The 17,497-nt window shown below is 43.2% G+C and overlaps 1 protein-coding gene across 1 annotated transcript in view; it reads right to left on the bottom strand.

Annotated features, from left to right (window-relative positions):
• The window catches only part of LOC309493578 (uncharacterized protein), a 66,165-nt gene that overhangs the window by 14,772 nt on the left and 33,896 nt on the right, over positions 1-17,497 (bottom strand). The window lies entirely within an intron of this gene.

Genomic DNA, 17,497 nt, shown 5'->3' with positions numbered 1-17,497 from the left:
AGACATAGTTGTTGTTGCTGCAACAGTTGTTGATGTTGGTGCTACAGTTGAGGATGTTGGAGGGTTACTTGTAGTTGCCAGAGTTGATATTGTTTCACCAATAGTTGTTGTGGTGTCAGACATAGTTGTGGTTCCTGCATCGGTTGTCAAAGTTGGTGCTAAAGTTGAAGATGTTTGAGGGGTGCTTGTCGTAGCCACTATTGTTGTTGTTGTTTCACCAACAGTTGTTGTGGTGTCAGACATAGTTGCCAGAGTTGCATCAGTTGACGACGTTGGTCCTACAGATGAGGATATTAGAGGGTTACTTGTGGATGCCAAAGTTGTTGTTGTTGCACCAACAGTTGTTGTGGTGTCAGACATAGTTGTGGTTCCTGCATCAGTTGTCGACGTTGGTGCTACAGTTGTGGATGCCAAAGTTGTTGTTGTTGTTGTTGTTGTTGCACCAATAGTTGTTGTGATTTCAGACATAGTTGTGGTTGCTGCATCAGTTGTCGACGTTGATGCTACAGATGAAGATGTTTGAGGGATGCTTGTTGTAGCCAATGTTGTTGTTGTTAATTCACCAACAGTTGTTGTGGTGTCAGACATAGTTGTTGTTCCTGCATCAGTTGTCGACGTTGGTGCTACAGTTGTGGATGCCAAAGTTGTTGTTGTTGCACCAATAGTTGTTGTGGTGTCAGACATAGTTGTGGTTCCTGCATCAGTTGTCAACGTTGGTGCTACAGTTGTGGATGCCAAAGTTGTTGTTGTTGTTGTTGTTGCACCAATAGTTGTTGTGATTTCAGACATAGTTGTGGTTGCTGCATCAGTTGTCGACGTTGATGCTAGAGGTGAAGATGTTTGAGGGATGCTTGTTGTAGCCAATGTTGTTGTTGCAGTTTCACCAACAGTTGTTGTGGTGTCAGACATAGTTGTGGTTCCTACATCAGATATCGATGTCGGTGCCACAGGTGAGGATATTGGAGGGTTACTTGTGGATGCCAAAGTTATTGTTGTTGCACCAACAGTTGTTGTGGTGTCAGATATAGTTGTGGTTCCTGCATCAGTTGTCGACGTCGGTGCTACAGTTGAGGATATTGGAGGGTTACTTGTGGTTGCCAAAGTTGTTGTTGTTGAACTAATAGTTGTTGTGTTGTCAGATATAGTTGTGGTTGCTGCATCAGTTGTCGACGTTGATGCTACAGATGAAGATGTTTGAGGGATGCTTGTTGTAGCCAATGTTGTTGTTGTTAATTTACCAACAGTTGTTGTGGTGTCAGACATAGTTGTGGTTCCTGCATCAGTTGTCGACGTTGGTGCTACAGTTGTGGATGCCAAAGTTGTTGTTGTTGTTGCACCAATAGTTGTTGTGATTTCAGACATAGTTGTGGTTGCTGCATCAGTTGTCGACGTTGATGCTAGAGATGAAGATGTTTGAGGGATGCTTGTTGTAGCCAATGTTGTTGTTGCAGTTTCACCAACAGTTGTTGTGGTGTCAGACATAGTTGTTGTTCCTGCATCAGTTGTCGAAGTTGGTGCTACAGTTGTGGATGCCAAATTTGTTGTTGTTGTTGTTGCACCAATAGTTGTTGTGGTGTCAGACATAGTTGTGGTTCCTGCATCAGTTGTCGACGTTGGTGCTACAGTTGTGGATGCCAAAGTTGTTGTTGTTGCACCAATAGTTGTTGTGATTTCAGACATAGTTGTGGTTGCTGCATCAGTTGTCGACGTTGGTGCTACAGTTGTGGATGCCAAAGTTGTTGTTGTTGCACCAATAGTTGTTGTGGTGTCAGACATAGTTGTGGTTCCTGCATCGGTTGTCAACGTTGGTGCTACAGTTGTGGATGCCAAAGTTGTTGTTGTTGTTGTTGCACCAATAGTTGTTGTGATTTCAGACATAGTTGTGGTTGCTGCATCAGTTGTCGACGTTGATGCTACAGATGAAGATGTTTGAGGGATGCTTGTTGTAGCCAATGTTGTTGTTGCATTTTCACCAACAGTTGTTGTGCTGTCAGACATAGTTGTGGTTCCTGCATCAGTTGTCAACGTTGGTGCTACAGTTGAGGATATTGGAGAGTTACTTGTGGTTGCCAAAGTTGTTGATGTAGCACCAGTAGTTGTTGTGGTGTCAGACATAGTTGTTGTTGCTGCAACAGTTGTTGATGTTGGTGCTACAATTGAGGATGTTGGAGGGTTGCTTGTAGTTGCCAGAGTTGATATTGTTGCACCAATAGTTGTTGTGGTGTCAGACATAGTTGTGGTTCCTGCATTAGTTGTATATGTTGGTGCTACAGTTGAGGATATTGGAGGGTTACTTGTGGATGCCAAAGTTGTTGTTGTTGCACCAACAGTTGTTGTGGTGTCAGACATAGTTGTGGTTCCTGCATCAGTTGTCGACGTTGGTGCTACAGTTGTGGATGCCAAAGTTGTTGTTGTTGTTGTTGCACCAATAGTTGTTGTGGTGTCAGACATAGTTGTGGTTCTTGCATCAGTTGTCGACGTTGGTGCTACAGTTGTGGATGCCAAAGTTGTTGTTGTTGTTGTTGCACCAATAGTTGTTGTGGTGTCAGACATAGTTGTGGTTGCTGCATCAGTTGTCGACGTTGATGCTACAGTTGAGGATATTGGAGGGTTATTTGTGGTTGCCAAAGTTGTTGTTGTTGCACTAAAAGTTGTTGTGTTGTCAGATATAGTTGTGCTTGCTGCATCAGTTGTCGACGTTGATGCTACAGATGAAGATGTTTGAGGGATGCTTGTTGTAGCCAATGTTGTTGTTGTTAATTCACCAACAGTTGTTGTGGTGTCAGACATAGTTGTGGTTCCTGCATCAGTTGTCGACGTTGGTGCTACAGTTGTGGATGCCAAAGTTGTTGTTGTTGTTGTTGCACCAATAGTTGTTGTGGTGTCAGACATAGTTGTGGTTCCTGCATCAGTTGTCGACGTTGGTGCTACAGTTGTGGATGCCAAAGTTGTTGTTGTTGCACCAATAGTTGTTGTGATTTCAGACATAGTTGTGGTTGCTGCATCAGTTGTCGACGTTGGTGCTACAGTTGTGGATGCCAAAGTTGTTGTTGTTGCACCAATAGTTGTTGTGGTGTCAGACATAGTTGTGGTTCCTGCATCAGTTGTCGACGTTGGTGCTACAGTTGTGGATGCCAATGTTGTTGTTGTTGCACCAATAGTTGTTGTGATTTCAGACATAGTTGTGGTTCCTGCATCGGTTGTCGACGTTGGTGCTACAGTTGTGGATGCCAAAGTTGTTGTTGTTGTTGTTGCACCAATAGTTGTTGTGATTTCAGACATAGTTGTGGTTGCTGCATCAGTTGTCGACGTTGATGCTACAGATGAAGATGTTTGAGGGATGCTTGTTGTAGCCAATGTTGTTGTTGCATTTTCACCAACAGTTGTTGTGCTGTCAGACATAGTTGTGGTTCCTGCATCAGTTGTCAACGTTGGTGCTACAGTTGAGGATATTGGAGAGTTACTTTTGGTTGCCAAAGTTGTTGATGTAGCACCAGTAGTTGTTGTGGTGTCAGACATAGTTGTTGTTGCTAAAACAGTTGTTGATGTTGGTGCTACAGTTGAGGATGTTGGAGGGTTGCTTGTAGTTGCCAGAGTTGATATTGTTGCACCAATAGTTGTTGTGGTGTCAGACATAGTTGTGGTTCCTGCATTAGTTGTATATGTTGGTGCTACAGTTGAGGATATTGGAGGGTTACTTGTGGATGCCAAAGTTGTTGTTGTTGCACCAACAGTTGTTGTGGTGTCAGACATAGTTGTGGTTCCTGCATCAGTTGTCGACGTTGGTGCTACAGTTGTGGATGCCAAAGTTGTTGTTGTTGTTGTTGCACCAATAGATGTTGTGATTTCAGACATAGTTGTGGTTGCTGCATCAGTTGTCGATGTTGATGCTACAGATGAAGATGTATGAGGGATGCTTGTTATAGCCAGTGTTGTTGTTGCATTTTCACCAACAGTTGTTGTGGTGTCAGACATAGTTGTGGTTCCTGCATCAGTTGTAGATGTTGGTGCTACAGTTGAGGATATTGGAGGGTTACTTGTGGATGCCAAATTTGTTGTTGTTGCACCAACAGTTGTTGTGGTGTCAGACATAGTTGTGGTTCCTGCATCAGTTGTCGACGTTGGTGCTACAGTTGTGGATGCCAAAGTTGTTGTTGTTGTTGTTGCACCAATAGTTGTTGTGATTTCAGACATAGTTGTGGTTGCTGCATCAGTTGTCGACGTTGATGCTAGAGATGAAGATGTTTGAGGGATGCTTGTTGTAGCCAATGTTGTTGTTGCAGTTTCACCAACAGTTGTTGTGGTGTCAGACATAGTTGTGGTTCCTACATCAGATATTGATGTTGGTGCCACAGTTGAGGATATTGGAGGGTTACTTGTGGATGCCAAAGTTATTGTTGTTGCACCAACAGTTGTTGTGGTGTCAGATATAGTTGTGGTTCCTGCATCAGTTGTCGACGTCGGTGCTACAGTTGAGGATATTGGAGGGTTACTTGTGGTTGCCAAAGTTGTTGTTGTTGAACTAATAGTTGTTGTGTTGTCAGATATAGTTGTGGTTGCTGCATCAGTTGTCGACGTTGATGCTACAGATGAAGATGTTTGAGGGATGCTTGTTGTAGCCAATGTTGTTGTTGTTAATTTACCAACAGTTGTTGTGGTGTCAGACATAGTTGTGGTTCCTGCATCAGTTGTCGACGTTGGTGCTACAGTTGTGGATGCCAAAGTTGTTGTTGTTGTTGTTGCACCAATAGTTGTTGTGATTTCAGACATAGTTGTGGTTGCTGCATCAGTTGTCGACGTTGATGCTACAGATGAAGATGTTTGAGGGATGCTTGTTGTAGCCAATGTTGTTGTTGTTAATTCACCAACAGTTGTTGTGGTGTCAGACATAGTTGTGTTTCCTGCATCAGTTGTCGACGTTGGTGCTACAGTTGTGGATGCCAAAGTTGTTGTTGTTGTTGCACCAATAGTTGTTGTGATTTCAGACATAGTTGTGGTTGCTGCATCAGTTGTCGACGTTGATGCTAGAGATGAAGATGTTTGAGGGATGCTTGTTGTACCCAATGTTGTTGTTGCAGTTTCACCAACAATTGTTGTGGTGTCAGACATAGTTGTGGTTCCTGCATCAGTTGTCGACGTTGGTGCTATAGTTGTGTATGCCAAAGTTGTTGTTGTTGTTGTTGCACCAATAGTTGTTGTGGTGTCAGACATAGTTGTGGTTCCTGCATCAGTTGTCGACGTTGGTGCTACAGTTGTGGATGCCAAAGTTGTTGTTGTTGTTGTTGCACCAATAGTTGTTGTGGTGTCAGACATAGTTGTGGTTCCTGCATCAGTTGTCGACGTTGGTGCTACAGTTGTGGATGCCAAAGTTGTTGTTGTTGCACCAATAGTTGTTGTGATTTCAGACATAGTTGTGGTTGCTGCATCAGTTGTCGACGTTGGTGCTACAGTTGTGGATGCCAAAGTTGTTGTTGTTGCACCAATAGTTGTTGTGGTGTCAGACATAGTTGTGGTTCCTGCATCGGTTGTCAACGTTGGTGCTACAGTTGTGGATGCCAAAGTTGTTGTTGTTGTTGTTGCACCAATAGTTGTTGTGATTTCAGACATAGTTGTGGTTGCTGCATCAGTTGTCGACGTTGATGCTACAGATGAAGATGTTTGAGGGATGCTTGTTGTAGCCAATGTTGTTGTTGCATTTTCACCAACAGTTGTTGTGCTGTCAGACATAGTTGTGGTTCCTGCATCAGTTGTCAACGTTGGTGCTACAGTTGAGGATATTGGAGAGTTACTTGTGGTTGCCAAAGTTGTTGATGTAGCACCAGTAGTTGTTGTGGTGTCAGACATAGTTGTTGTTGCTGCAACAGTTGTTGATGTTGGTGCTACAATTGAGGATGTTGGAGGGTTGCTTGTAGTTGCCAGAGTTGATATTGTTGCACCAATAGTTGTTGTGGTGTCAGACATAGTTGTGGTTCCTGCATTAGTTGTATATGTTGGTGCTACAGTTGAGGATATTGGAGGGTTACTTGTGGATGCCAAAGTTGTTGTTGTTGCACCAACAGTTGTTGTGGTGTCAGACATAGTTGTGGTTCCTGCATCAGTTGTCGACGTTGGTGCTACAGTTGTGGATGCCAAAGTTGTTGTTGTTGTTGTTGCACCAATAGTTGTTGTGGTGTCAGACATAGTTGTGGTTCTTGCATCAGTTGTCGACGTTGGTGCTACAGTTGTGGATGCCAAAGTTGTTGTTGTTGTTGTTGCACCAATAGTTGTTGTGGTGTCAGACATAGTTGTGGTTGCTGCATCAGTTGTCGACGTTGATGCTACAGTTGAGGATATTGGAGGGTTATTTGTGGTTGCCAAAGTTGTTGTTGTTGCACTAAAAGTTGTTGTGTTGTCAGATATAGTTGTGCTTGCTGCATCAGTTGTCGACGTTGATGCTACAGATGAAGATGTTTGAGGGATGCTTGTTGTAGCCAATGTTGTTGTTGTTAATTCACCAACAGTTGTTGTGGTGTCAGACATAGTTGTGGTTCCTGCATCAGTTGTCGACGTTGGTGCTACAGTTGTGGATGCCAAAGTTGTTGTTGTTGTTGTTGCACCAATAGTTGTTGTGGTGTCAGACATAGTTGTGGTTCCTGCATCAGTTGTCGACGTTGGTGCTACAGTTGTGGATGCCAAAGTTGTTGTTGTTGCACCAATAGTTGTTGTGATTTCAGACATAGTTGTGGTTGCTGCATCAGTTGTCGACGTTGGTGCTACAGTTGTGGATGCCAAAGTTGTTGTTGTTGCACCAATAGTTGTTGTGGTGTCAGACATAGTTGTGGTTCCTGCATCAGTTGTCGACGTTGGTGCTACAGTTGTGGATGCCAAAGTTGTTGTTGTTGCACCAATAGTTGTTGTGATTTCAGACATAGTTGTGGTTCCTGCATCGGTTGTCGACGTTGGTGCTACAGTTGTGGATGCCAAAGTTGTTGTTGTTGTTGTTGCACCAATAGTTGTTGTGATTTCAGACATAGTTGTGGTTGCTGCATCAGTTGTCGACGTTGATGCTACAGATGAAGATGTTTGAGGGATGCTTGTTGTAGCCAATGTTGTTGTTGCATTTTCACCAACAGTTGTTGTGCTGTCAGACATAGTTGTGGTTCCTGCATCAGTTGTCAACGTTGGTGCTACAGTTGAGGATATTGGAGAGTTACTTTTGGTTGCCAAAGTTGTTGATGTAGCACCAGTAGTTGTTGTGGTGTCAGACATAGTTGTTGTTGCTAAAACAGTTGTTGATGTTGGTGCTACAGTTGAGGATGTTGGAGGGTTGCTTGTAGTTGCCAGAGTTGATATTGTTGCACCAATAGTTGTTGTGGTGTCAGACATAGTTGTGGTTCCTGCATTAGTTGTATATGTTGGTGCTACAGTTGAGGATATTGGAGGGTTACTTGTGGATGCCAAAGTTGTTGTTGTTGCACCAACAGTTGTTGTGGTGTCAGACATAGTTGTGGTTCCTGCATCAGTTGTCGACGTTGGTGCTACAGTTGTGGATGCCAAAGTTGTTGTTGTTGTTGTTGCACCAATAGATGTTGTGATTTCAGACATAGTTGTGGTTGCTGCATCAGTTGTCGATGTTGATGCTACAGATGAAGATGTATGAGGGATGCTTGTTATAGCCAGTGTTGTTGTTGCATTTTCACCAACAGTTGTTGTGGTGTCAGACATAGTTGTGGTTCCTGCATCAGTTGTAGATGTTGGTGCTACAGTTGAGGATATTGGAGGGTTACTTGTGGATGCCAAATTTGTTGTTGTTGCACCAACAGTTGTTGTGGTGTCAGACATAGTTGTGGTTCCTGCATCAGTTGTCGACGTTGGTGCTACAGTTGTGGATGCCAAAGTTGTTGTTGTTGTTGTTGCACCAATAGTTGTTGTGATTTCAGACATAGTTGTGGTTGCTGCATCAGTTGTCGACGTTGATGCTAGAGATGAAGATGTTTGAGGGATGCTTGTTGTAGCCAATGTTGTTGTTGCAGTTTCACCAACAGTTGTTGTGGTGTCAGACATAGTTGTGGTTCCTACATCAGATATTGATGTTGGTGCCACAGTTGAGGATATTGGAGGGTTACTTGTGGATGCCAAAGTTATTGTTGTTGCACCAACAGTTGTTGTGGTGTCAGATATAGTTGTGGTTCCTGCATCAGTTGTCGACGTCGGTGCTACAGTTGAGGATATTGGAGGGTTACTTGTGGTTGCCAAAGTTGTTGTTGTTGAACTAATAGTTGTTGTGTTGTCAGATATAGTTGTGGTTGCTGCATCAGTTGTCGACGTTGATGCTACAGATGAAGATGTTTGAGGGATGCTTGTTGTAGCCAATGTTGTTGTTGTTAATTTACCAACAGTTGTTGTGGTGTCAGACATAGTTGTGGTTCCTGCATCAGTTGTCGACGTTGGTGCTACAGTTGTGGATGCCAAAGTTGTTGTTGTTGTTGTTGCACCAATAGTTGTTGTGATTTCAGACATAGTTGTGGTTGCTGCATCAGTTGTCGACGTTGATGCTACAGATGAAGATGTTTGAGGGATGCTTGTTGTAGCCAATGTTGTTGTTGTTAATTCACCAACAGTTGTTGTGGTGTCAGACATAGTTGTGTTTCCTGCATCAGTTGTCGACGTTGGTGCTACAGTTGTGGATGCCAAAGTTGTTGTTGTTGTTGCACCAATAGTTGTTGTGATTTCAGACATAGTTGTGGTTGCTGCATCAGTTGTCGACGTTGATGCTAGAGATGAAGATGTTTGAGGGATGCTTGTTGTACCCAATGTTGTTGTTGCAGTTTCACCAACAATTGTTGTGGTGTCAGACATAGTTGTGGTTCCTGCATCAGTTGTCGACGTTGGTGCTATAGTTGTGGATGCCAAAGTTGTTGTTGTTGTTGTTGCACCAATAGTTGTTGTGGTGTCAGACATAGTTGTGGTTCCTGCATCAGTTGTCGACGTTGGTGCTACAGTTGTGGATGCCAAAGTTGTTGTTGTTGCACGGATAGTTGTTGTGATTTCAGACATAGTTGTGGTTGCTGCATCAGTTGTCGACGTTGATGCTACAGATGAAGATGTTTGAGGGATGTTTGTTTTAGCCAATGTTGTTGTTAATTCACCAACAGTTGTTGTGGTGTCAGACATAGTTGTGGTTCCTGCATCAGTTGTCGACGTTGGTGCTACAGTTGTGGATGCCAAAGTTGTTGTTGTTGCACCAATAGTTGTTGTGGTGTCAGACATAGTTGTGGTTCCTGCATCGGTTGTCGCCGTTGGTGCTACAGTTGTGGATGCCAAAGTTGTTGTTGTTGTTGTTGCACCAATAGTTGTTGTGATTTCAGACATAGTTGTGGTTGCTGCATCAGTTGTCGACGTTGATGCTACAGATGAAGATGTTTGAGGGATGCTTGTTGTAGCCAATGTTGTTGTTGCATTTTCACCAACAGTTGTTGTGCTGTCAGACATAGTTGTGGTTCCTGCATCAGTTGTCAACGTTGGTGCTACAGTTGAGGATATTGGAGAGTTACTTGTGGTTGCCAAAGTTGTTGATGTAGCACCAGTAGTTGTTGTGGTGTCAGACATAGTTGTTGTTGCTGCAACAGTTGTTGATGTTGGTGCTACAGTTGAGGATGTTGGAGGGTTGCTTGTAGTTGCCAGAGTTGATATTGTTGCACCAATAGTTGTTGTGGTGTCAGACATAGTTGTGGTTTCTGCATCGGTTGTCAAAGTTGGTGCTAAAGTTGAAGATGTTTGAGGGGTGCTTGTCGTAGCCAATGTTGTTGTTGTTGTTTCACCAACAGTTGTTGTGGTGTCAGACATAGTTGTGGTTCCTGCATCAGTTGTAGATGTTGGTGCTACAGTTGAGGATATTGGAGGGTTACTTGTGGATGCCAAAGTTGTTGTTGTTGCACCAACAGTTGTTGTGGTGTCAGACATAAGTGTAGTTCCTGCATCAGTTGACGACGTTGGTTCTACAGATGAGGATATTAGAGGGTTACTTGTGGATGCCAAAGTTGTTGTTGTTGCACCAAGAGTTGTTGTGGTGTCAGACATAGTTCTGGTTCCTGCATCAGTTGTCGACGTTGGTGCTACAGTTGTGGATGCCAAAGTTGTTGTTGTTGTTGTTGTTGCACCAATAGTTGTTGTGATTTCAGACATAGTTGTGGTTGCTGCATCAGTTGTCGATGTTGATGCTACAGATGAAGATGTTTGAGGGATGCTTGTTGTAGCCAATGTTGTTGTTGCATTTTCACCAACAGTTGTTGTGGTGTCAGACATAGTTGTGGTTCCTGCATCAGTTGTAGATGTTGGTGCTACAGTTGAGGATATTGGAAGGTTACTTGTGGATGCCAAAGTTGTTTTTGTTGCACCAACAGTTGTTGTGGTGTCAGACATAGTTGTAGTTCCTGCATGAGTTGACGACGTTGGTCCTACAGATGAGGATATTAGAGGGTTACTTGTGGATGCCAAAGTTGTTGTTGTTGCACCAACAGTTGTTGTGGTGTCAGACATAGTTGTGGTTCCTGCATCAGTTGTCGACGTTGGTGCTACAGTTGTGGATGCCAAAGTTGTTGTTGTTGTTGTTGCACCAATAGTTGTTGTGGTGTCAGACATAGTTGTGGTTCCTGCATCAGTTGTCGACGTTGGTGCTACAGTTGTGGATGCCAAAGTTGTTGTTTTTGCACCAATAGTTGTTGTGATTTCAGACATAGTTGTAGTTGCTGCATCAGTTGTCGACGTTGATGCTACAGATGAAGATGTTTGAGGGATGTTTGTTTTAGCCAATGTTGTTGTTAATTCACCAACAGTTGTTGTGGTGTCAGACATAGTTGTTGTTCCTGCATCAGTTGTCGACGTTGGTGCTACAGTTGTGGATGCCAAAGTTGTTGTTGTTGCACCAATAGTTGTTGTGGTGTCAGACATAGTTGTGGTTCCTGCATCGGTTGTCAAAGTTGGTGCTAAAGTTGAAGATGTTTGAGGGGTGCTTGTCGTAGCCAATGTTGTTGTTGTTGTTGTTTCACCAACAGTTGTTGTGGTGTCAGACATAGTTCTGGTTCCTGCATCAGTTGTCGACGTTGGTGCTACAGTTGTGGATGCCAAAGTTGTTGTTGTTGTTGTTGCACCAATAGTTGTTGTGATTTCAGACATAGTTGTGGTTGCTGCATCAGTTGTCGACGTTGATGCTACAGATGAAGATGTTTGAGGGATGCTTGTTGTAGCCAATGTTGTTGTTGCATTTTCACCAACAGTTGTTGTGGTGTCAGACATAGTTGTGGTTCCTGCATCAGTTTTCAACGTTTGTGCTACAGTTGAGGATATTGGAGAGTTACTTGTGGTTGCCAAAGTTGTTGATGTAGCACCAGTAGTTGTTGTGGTGTCAGACATAGTTGTTGATGCTGCAACAGTTGTTGATGTTGGTGCTACAGTTGAGGATGTTGGAGGGTTGCTTGTAGTTGCCAGAGTTGATATTGTTGCACCAATAGTTGTTGTGGTGTCAGACATAGTTGTGGTTCCTGCATTAGTTGTAGATGTTGGTGCTACAGTTGAGGATATTGGAGGGTTACTTGTGGATGCCAAAGTTGTTGTTGTTGCACCAACAGTTGTTGTGGTGTCAGACATAAGTGTAGTTCCTGCATCAGTTGACGACGTTGGTTCTACAGATGAGGATATTAGAGGGTTACTTGTGGATGCCAAAGTTGTTGTTGTTGCACCAACAGTTGTTGTGGTGTCAGACATAGTTGTGGTTCCTGCATGAGTTGTCGACGTTGGTGCTACAGTTGTGGATGCCAAAGTTGTTGTTGTTGTTTTTGCACCAATAGTTGTTGTGATTTCAGACATAGTTGTGGTTGCTGCATCAGTTGTCGACGTTGATGCTACAGATAAAGATGTTTGAGGGATGCTTGTTGTAGCCAATGTTGTTGTTGTTAATTCACCAACAGTTGTTGTGGTGTCAGACATAGTTGTGGTTCCTGCATCAGTTGTCAACGTTGGTGCTACAGTTGTGGATGCCAAAGTTGTTGTTGTTGTTGTTGCACCAATAGTTGTTGTGATTTCAGACATAGTTGTGGTTGCTGCATCATTTGTCGACGTTGATGCTAGAGATGAAGATGTTTGAGGGATGTTTGTTGTAGCCAATGTTGTTGTTGCAGTTTCACCAACAGTTGTTGTGGTGTCAGACATAGTTGTGGTTCCTACATCAGATATCGATGTTGGTGCCACAGTTGAGGATATTGTAGGGTTACTTGTGGATGCCAAAGTTATTGTTGTTGCACCAACAGTTGTTGTGGTGTCAGATATAATTGTAGTTCCTGCATCAGTTGACGACGTTGGTCCTACAGATGAGGATATTAGAGGGTTATTTGTGGATGCCAAAGTTGTTGTTGTTGCACCAACAGTTGTTGTGGTGTCAGACATAGTTGTGGTTCCTGCATCAGTTGTCGACGTTGGTGCTACAGTTGTGGATGCCAAAGTTGTTGTTGTTGTTGTTGCACCAATAGTTGTTGTGATTTCAGACATAGTTGTGGTTGCTGCATCAGTTGTCGACGTTGATGCTACAGATGAAGATGTTTGAGGGATGTTTGTTGTAGCCAATGTTGTTGTTGTTAATTCACCAACAGTTGTTGTGGTGTCAGACATAGTTGTGGTTCCTGCATCAGTTGTCGACGTTGGTGCTACAGTTGTGGATGCCAAAGTTGTTGTTGTTGTTGCACCAATAGTTGTTGTGATTTCAGACATAGTTGTGGTTGCTGCATCAGTTGTCGACGTTGATGCTAGAGATGAAGATGTTTGAGGGATGCTTGTTGTAGCCAATGTTGTTGTTGCAGTTTCACCAACAGTTGTTGTGGTGTCAGACATAGTTGTGGTTCCTACATCAGGTATCGATGTTGGTGCCACAGTTGAGGATATTGGAGGGTTACTTGTGGATGCCAAAGTTATTGTTGTTGCACCAACAGTTGTTGTGGTGTCAGATATAGTTGTGGTTCCTGCATCGGTTGTCGACGTCGGTGCTACAGTTGAGGATATTGGAGGGTTACTTGTGGTTGCCAAAGTTGTTGTTGTTGCACCAATAGTTGTTGTGATTTCAGACATAGTTGTGGTTGCTGCATCAGTTTTCGACGTTGATGCTACAGATGAAGATGTTTGAGGGATGTTTGTTTTAGCCAATGTTGTTGTTAATTCACCAACAGTTGTTGTGGTGTCAGACATAGTTGTGGTTCCTGCATCAGTTGTCGACGTTGGTGCTACAGTTGTGGATGCCAAAGTTGTTGTTGTTGTTGTTGCACCAATAGTTGTTGTGATTTCAGACATAGTTGTGGTTGCTGCATCAGTTGTCGAAGTTGATGCTACAGATGAAGATGTTTGAGGGATGCTTGTTGTAGCCAATGTTGTTGTTGCATTTTCACCAACAGCTGTTGTGGTGTCAGACATAGTTGTGGTTCCTGCATCAGTTGTCAACGTTGGTGCTACAGTTGAGGATATTGGAGAGTTACTTGTGGTTGCCAAAGTTGTTGATGTAGCACCAGTAGTTGTTGTGGTGTCAGACATAGTTGTTGTTGCTGCAACAGTTGTTGATGTTGGTGCTACAGTTGAGGATGTTGGAGGGTTGCTTGTAGTTGCCAGAGTTGATATTGTTGCACCAATAGTTGTTGTGGTGTCAGACATAGTTGTGGTTTCTGCATCGGTTGTCAAAGTTGGTGCTAAAGTTGAAGATGTTTGAGTGGTGCTTGTCGTAGCCAATGTTGTTGTTGTTGTTTCACCAACAGTTGTTGTGGTGTCAGACATAGTTGTGGTTCCTGCATCAGTTGTAGATGTTGGTGCTACAGTTGAGGATATTGGAGGGTTACTTGTGGATGCCAAAGTTGTTGTTGTTGCACCAACAGTTGTTGTGGTGTCAGACATAGTTGTGGTTCCTGCATCAGTTGTCGACGTTGGTGCTACAGTTGTGGATGCCAAAGTTGTTGTTGTTGTTGTTGCACCAATAGTTGTTGTGATTTCAGACATAGTTGTGGTTGCTGCATCAGTTGTCGATGTTGATGATACAGATGAAGATGTTTGAGGGATGCTTGTTGTAGCCAATGTTGTTGATGCATTTTCACCAACAGTTGTTGTGGTGTCAGACATAGTTGTGGTTCCTGCATCAGTTGTAGATGTTGGTGCTACAGTTGAGGATATTGGAAGGTTGCTTGTGGATGCCAAAGTTGTTTTTGTTGCACTAACAGTTGTTGTGGTGTCAGACATAGTTGTAGTTCCTGCATCAGTTGACGACGTTGGTCCTACAGATGAGGATATTAGAGGGTTACTTGTGGATGCCAAAGTTTTTGTTGTTGCACCAACAGTTGTTGTGGTGTCAGACATAGTTGTTGTTGCTGCAACAGTTGTTGATGTTGGTGCGACAGTTGAGGATATTGGAGGGTTACTTGTGGTTGCCAAAGTTGTTGTTGTTGCACCAATAGTTGTTGTGGTGTCAGACATAGTTGTGGTTCCTGCATCGGTTGTCAAAGTTGGTGCTAAAGTTGAAGATGTTTGAGGGGTGCTTGTCATAGCCAATGTTGTTGTTGTTGTTTCACCAACAGTTGTTGTGGTGTCAGACATAGTTGTGGTTCCTGCATCAGTTGTCAACGTTGGTGCTACAGTTGTGGATGCCAAAGTTGTTGTTGTTGTTGTTGCACCAATAGTTGTTGTGATTTCAGACATAGTTGTGGTTGCTGCATCATTTGTCGACGTTGATGCTAGAGATGAAGATGTTTGAGGGATGTTTGTTGTAGCCAATGTTGTTGTTGCAGTTTCACCAACAGTTGTTGTGGTGTCAGACATAGTTGTGGTTCCTACATCAGATATCGATGTTGGTGCCACAGTTGAGGATATTGTAGGGTTACTTGTGGATGCCAAAGTTATTGTTGTTGCACCAACAGTTGTTGTGGTGTCAGATATAATTGTAGTTCCTGCATCAGTTGACGACGTTGGTCCTACAGATGAGGATATTAGAGGGTTATTTGTGGATGCCAAAGTTGTTGTTGTTGCACCAACAGTTGTTGTGGTGTCAGACATAGTTGTGGTTCCTGCATCAGTTGTCGACGTTGGTGCTACAGTTGTGGATGCCAAAGTTGTTGTTGTTGTTGTTGCACCAATAGTTGTTGTGATTTCAGACATAGTTGTGGTTGCTGCATCAGTTGTCGACGTTGATGCTACAGATGAAGATGTTTGAGGGATGTTTGTTGTAGCCAATGTTGTTGTTGTTAATTCACCAACAGTTGTTGTGGTGTCAGACATAGTTGTGGTTCCTGCATCAGTTGTCGACGTTGGTGCTACAGTTGTGGATGCCAAAGTTGTTGTTGTTGTTGCACCAATAGTTGTTGTGATTTCAGACATAGTTGTGGTTGCTGCATCAGTTGTCGACGTTGATGCTAGAGATGAAGATGTTTGAGGGATGCTTGTTGTAGCCAATGTTGTTGTTGCAGTTTCACCAACAGTTGTTGTGGTGTCAGACATAGTTGTGGTTCCTACATCAGGTATCGATGTTGGTGCCACAGTTGAGGATATTGGAGGGTTACTTGTGGATGCCAAAGTTATTGTTGTTGCACCAACAGTTGTTGTGGTGTCAGATATAGTTGTGGTTCCTGCATCGGTTGTCGACGTCGGTGCTACAGTTGAGGATATTGGAGGGTTACTTGTGGTTGCCAAAGTTGTTGTTGTTGCACCAATAGTTGTTGTGATTTCAGACATAGTTGTGGTTGCTGCATCAGTTTTCGACGTTGATGCTACAGATGAAGATGTTTGAGGGATGTTTGTTTTAGCCAATGTTGTTGTTAATTCACCAACAGTTGTTGTGGTGTCAGACATAGTTGTGGTTCCTGCATCAGTTGTCGACGTTGGTGCTACAGTTGTGGATGCCAAAGTTGTTGTTGTTGTTGTTGCACCAATAGTTGTTGTGATTTCAGACATAGTTGTGGTTGCTGCATCAGTTGTCGAAGTTGATGCTACAGATGAAGATGTTTGAGGGATGCTTGTTGTAGCCAATGTTGTTGTTGCATTTTCACCAACAGCTGTTGTGGTGTCAGACATAGTTGTGGTTCCTGCATCAGTTGTCAACGTTGGTGCTACAGTTGAGGATATTGGAGAGTTACTTGTGGTTGCCAAAGTTGTTGATGTAGCACCAGTAGTTGTTGTGGTGTCAGACATAGTTGTTGTTGCTGCAACAGTTGTTGATGTTGGTGCTACAGTTGAGGATGTTGGAGGGTTGCTTGTAGTTGCCAGAGTTGATATTGTTGCACCAATAGTTGTTGTGGTGTCAGACATAGTTGTGGTTTCTGCATCGGTTGTCAAAGTTGGTGCTAAAGTTGAAGATGTTTGAGTGGTGCTTGTCGTAGCCAATGTTGTTGTTGTTGTTTCACCAACAGTTGTTGTGGTGTCAGACATAGTTGTGGTTCCTGCATCAGTTGTAGATGTTGGTGCTACAGTTGAGGATATTGGAGGGTTACTTGTGGATGCCAAAGTTGTTGTTGTTGCACCAACAGTTGTTGTGGTGTCAGACATAGTTGTGGTTCCTGCATCAGTTGTCGACGTTGGTGCTACAGTTGTGGATGCCAAAGTTGTTGTTGTTGTTGTTGCACCAATAGTTGTTGTGATTTCAGACATAGTTGTGGTTGCTGCATCAGTTGTCGATGTTGATGATACAGATGAAGATGTTTGAGGGATGCTTGTTGTAGCCAATGTTGTTGATGCATTTTCAACAACAGTTGTTGTGGTGTCAGACATAGTTGTGGTTCCTGCATCAGTTGTAGATGTTGGTGCTACAGTTGAGGATATTGGAAGGTTGCTTGTGGATGCCAAAGTTGTTTTTGTTGCACTAACAGTTGTTGTGGTGTCAGACATAGTTGTAGTTCCTGCATCAGTTGACGACGTTGGTCCTACAGATGAGGATATTAGAGGGTTACTTGTGGATGCCAAAGTTTTTGTTGTTGCACCAACAGTTGTTGTGGTGTCAGACATAGTTGTTGTTGCTGCAACAGTTGTTGATGTTGGTGCGACAGTTGAGGATATTGGAGGGTTACTTGTGGTTGCCAAAGTTGTTGTTGTTGCACCAATAGTTGTTGTGGTGTCAGACATAGTTGTGGTTCCTGCATCGGTTGTCAAAGTTGGTGCTAAAGTTGAAGATGTTTGAGGGGTGCTTGTCATAGCCAATGTTGTTGTTGTTGTTTCACCAACAGTTGTTGTGGTGTCAGACATAGTTGTGGTTCCTGCATCAGTTGTCAACGTTGGTGGTACAGTTGTGGATGCCAAAGTTGTTGTTGTTGTTGTTGTTGCACCAATAGTTGTTGTGATTTCAGACATAGTTGTGGTTGCTGCATCAGTTGTCGACGTTGATGCTACAGATGAAGATGTTTGAGGGATGCTTGTTGTAGCCGATGTTGTTGTTGTTAATTCACCAACAGTTGTTGTGGTGTCAGACATAGTTGTGGTTCCTACATCAGATATCGATGTTGGTGCCACA

The sequence above is a fragment of the Leuciscus leuciscus genome (genome assembly GCF_965113295.1).
Source record: "Leuciscus leuciscus genome assembly, chromosome: 3".
Classification (NCBI taxonomy): domain Eukaryota; kingdom Metazoa; phylum Chordata; class Actinopteri; order Cypriniformes; family Leuciscidae; genus Leuciscus; species Leuciscus leuciscus.
Note: the sequence above shows the minus strand (reverse complement) of the source record. Positions and strands in the feature narration are given on the sequence as shown.